Below are 4034 nucleotides of genomic sequence, written 5' to 3' on the forward strand. Positions count from 1 at the left end.
CACTGTCAAGGACACGTCTGCAGGGCAGCACCCGCAGGGTCTCAGTGTCTGAACTGCATCAGAAACTCCCCTGCCCAGAGAGTTCAAGGGGAAGCACAAGGGCAGCATGGGCAGGTGGGAAACACGGAGCAATACCATGGTATTTGTGGTGAGGGAGGCAGGGACAGGGAGGGACAGAGGGGCACTCAGGAGTGTCTCCTCTCCTGGATGTCTGGCTGCCGAGGAAACGACTCCTGCCCTGGACCCCCCAGCCTTGAGAGCAGAGGGCTGTGCTGGCTGAGAGAGGAGAGGAGATGAGGCGTTGGAGCTGGTAGTTTCCTCTCACACTTTGAGCATGACTCTGCTGCCTGGAGCCATCCCTGCAGGGAGCTGTTTCTCTGTCCCCACATCTCTCCTCTCTCAGTGCTCACACACCCCATCCCACCCACTGGGTGCTCAGCTCTGCCCTGCAGAAACCTTCTGGGGGCAGGACACTGCCCAGGGCACCTCTGTGTTTGCAGGTGCTACGGAGCAGGGGAGAGAAATCTTGCTGAGGCTGGAAAGGTGATGCTGGTTCTGTCCTTAGGCGGAGGGGTGGATGAAGGCATTTGCTGAGTCCCTYCCAGAACTGCTCCTCTCTCACTGTCACTGTTTTGGAGCCTCCATCCCCTTTATAAACCTGACAGATCCAATCCCATTTCACCCCACCCAAACAGAAAATAACTGAAAGCACAGACTCATGACAGCTCCTTCCCTTTCATGTATGCCCTCCCTTAACCTTCCTTTTTTGAAAGTCTCCTCCAGAAATGTCCTGGGAGTGAGCTGGAGCAGTGGGCAGCCCTGACCCATGCAGCATCCTCTTGATAGGACACTCAACCTGCCCTGCTGGGGGTCTCTCCTACGACCCAGAGTTTCTCCCTTCGACACTCTGTGGAGCTCCCCGAGTAGGCTGAGTGCTGACCCTCGCAGGCAGCAGAGTCACTGCCCCGGGCACACAGCACCCTGGGGCATAGGGACACTGCTCTAAATCACAGCCCTGGGCAGACCTGTGTGTACACCCAGGCTTCACACACCTGCAGCGTCCCTGGGAGAAGGTAGCAGGATGCCCTGTCCCTCTGACTGTGTGGCAGGGAATCCCTGCTCTGAAGCATCTCCCCCTCCTCTGCAAAGGAGAAGCTGGGAGAGCGATTCTTAAAAATCCAGTTGTGAGACTGGAATGATTTCAAGACCTTTCCAAGAACGTCAGTAGCATTGTCCTGCCGCCAGAGACTTACCGTGTCAGGAGCTGTGAAGATTTCCCCCACAAGGAGCTCTCCTCTCTCCTCCCACTCCACACTGCCTTGCACTTCTCTCTGCCTTGTCTCCTCTCATGTCAGCAGCAGCAGGCAGTGCCCAGAGCCCCACTGCTCTTTGCAGAGGAGCTGCTCCTGCACACAGCTGTCTCTGGGCAGTGCTGCCAGGTTTCCATGAGCTCCCTCCATCCCTGGAGCCTGGCCCCACTCAGGAGCAGAGGCCCAGCTGAGCTCATGAATTTCTCTGTCCCTTGTGCTCCCTCCTCCTGGGAAATGTTCACTGAAATAAACTGAAATAATCACTCACAGTCCCTCTCTAAGCAGTGCAGGAAGACTGATTCCAGCATTGCAATTTGTCTCATCAGAAGATGGTTATCTATGAAAGTGGAAATGTCCCACTCTGGAAGTTCCTATTCACACCTCTTAACTAGGCAGGATGCCTAGATGGGGACAAGAAGGGAGCTCACTGACATATGGTTCAGGTGTTGATTCAGATGACTCGGTTTGGGCTTCTCAGGGTGCTTTTGAAGGCCCTGGGATGCAGTGGGAACGAGATCCTTCCTGAGAGCTCCACAAACACACAGGAGTTGCGATTCCCCTTGCCCAGGCAGAAGTGAGCACAGCACAGATGTCTGCATGCAAGATCTTAGTCTATGCTCCCAGTACAATCACTGGAGATGGAGGGTGAGAGTCAGTTGCTCACACACAAACACCTGATGACTTTGGAAGAGACAGAGGTGCTGGAGGACATGTGCCAGTGTCTGCTTGCTCTGATGGAGCAAGCGTGACACCTACATCCTTCTAGAGCATGAGATGGGGTCAGGAGGGGAACTGCCTTGGCTACCTGAAATGATATTAAATGCCCACTACTACCAGAGCACCACTCACTAGGAAGCTCAGACACATGCAGATCCCAACATTGCAAACAGTTGATGTCATCCAGTGCAGGCACTTGATTCAGTGACATAGAAATAGGCCTGCAGGGCCATGTTGAATGCCTCAGGGGTCCAGCACAACCACATGTCTCTAGCAGATACACCATGGGACCTCTAGGAAAACCATGGCCCTTTGGAGTGGTTGCTGGGCAAGTGACCCAGGGCATCTTGGGGTTCCTACCAGTGCCCAAACAACTGGATCCCACCACTGCCTTTAGGCCAAGTCCTTCTGATCTACAGCCAAGCGTGCTTCATAAATGGGAGAGGCACATCCCACCAAGGTCTCTGCTCTAGTCTCTGCACCCTTAAAACTTTCTAGCTTTCCTCCCCCGAACCTCTTCTCACCCCCAGGTGATATGAACAGGAACTGGGCTAATGATGACCTCAGGGTGCCAAATCACAGGCTGCCCAGTGCCAGGGACTTCTTCAGTGGCACCTTGTCCTGCCTGGAGATCAGTTCTCCTCTGTCACAAGACCAACGGTGCCACAGAGTCAGCTCAGGCAGCCAAAACATTTCCTGCCATTCCTGCAGAGCCCAGCTCTGTTTCTCGCTGGCCTTGGGCACTGCAGGCTTTGCTCTCTTAGTGGGAACCTCCTTTCACCATTACATTGCCACCTGCTGTCTAGGCCAGCATGGCTCTGCTCTGAGGTGGGGCCATTGCACACAGTATCCTTGGCTCACAGTAATGTGTTTCACCATGAACAATCTGTTCTCTGTGCCACAGCTGAGGYTCTGCAACCCCAATACACACAAGTGCATGCAGCCTGGGGCACAGAAAGGAACAGATGGAGATGCACAAGCTGTCACAGGMCTGAAACATGGTTGGAATAACTGAGAAGCGGTGGGACCGCTACCATGGCTGGAGGGCTGTGATGGCAGGGTACAAGCTCTGCAGGCAAGACCATTAGGAAAGGTGAGCAGGGGGGATGCGCTTTGTGTGAAGGGACAGCTCAGGTGGATGGAGCTCTTTTATGGGATGGACATGGGTTTGGGTGAGAGCTTGTGCGTGAGCATCAGAGTAAAGGCATTGTTGTGATGGGAGTTACAGACCACCCGATGAAGGTGAGGAGGTGGATGCAGTCTCCTTTAAGCAATCTGAGCAAGTCTGTGTATCACAGGGCCTGGTTCTTATGGGGGGACTTTAATCTCGCTGACATTCACTGGAAAGGCAAACAGCAGAGTGCAAGCAGTCCAGGAGATTTCTGGAGGGTGTCAGGGACAGCTTCTTAGCACAGCTCCCTGATGGGCCAGTAAGGGTGATGCTCACCTGGATCTGGTACTCACACAAGGAAGCACAGATCAGGGCTGTGATAATCTGTGGAAACCTTGGCTGCAGCGACTATGGAATAGTGGAGTCTCAGATCATGAGGGCAGTGAGGAAGGACAATAGTAGTGTACAGACTCCAGCCATTAAAGGAGGAAACTTTGTCCTCCTTAGGGGAATGGTGGGGGATACTAATGGAGGCAGCTATGAGGGGCAATGGAGCTTTGGAAAGCCAGCAGGTCTTTAAGGACAGCAGCCACCAAGCACAAGGATGGTCCATAGCGATACCCATTAGAACTAGGAGAAATCCTGGGAGATTGGCTTGGTTAAACAGGATACTCTTGTCCACCAAAGTAGGAATGGTGAAACGAAAGCTCCCTGAGGGTAGACACTTGCAGCAGATGTCAAGGGCATGAAGAAGAGCTGCTACTACTCCACTAACACAGAAAGAATAAGGAAGAAACACCTGGTCTCACTGCTGAATGGGGCAGGGGCTCTAGTAATAGCAGGTGCAGATAGGTCTGAGGAGCTCAGTGCCTTCTTGGCTTCAGTCTTCACCAGCA

Source organism: Apteryx rowi, unplaced genomic scaffold, assembly GCF_003343035.1.
Source record: "Apteryx rowi isolate R43461 unplaced genomic scaffold, aptRow1 scaffold_1779, whole genome shotgun sequence".
NCBI lineage: Eukaryota > Metazoa > Chordata > Aves > Apterygiformes > Apterygidae > Apteryx > Apteryx rowi.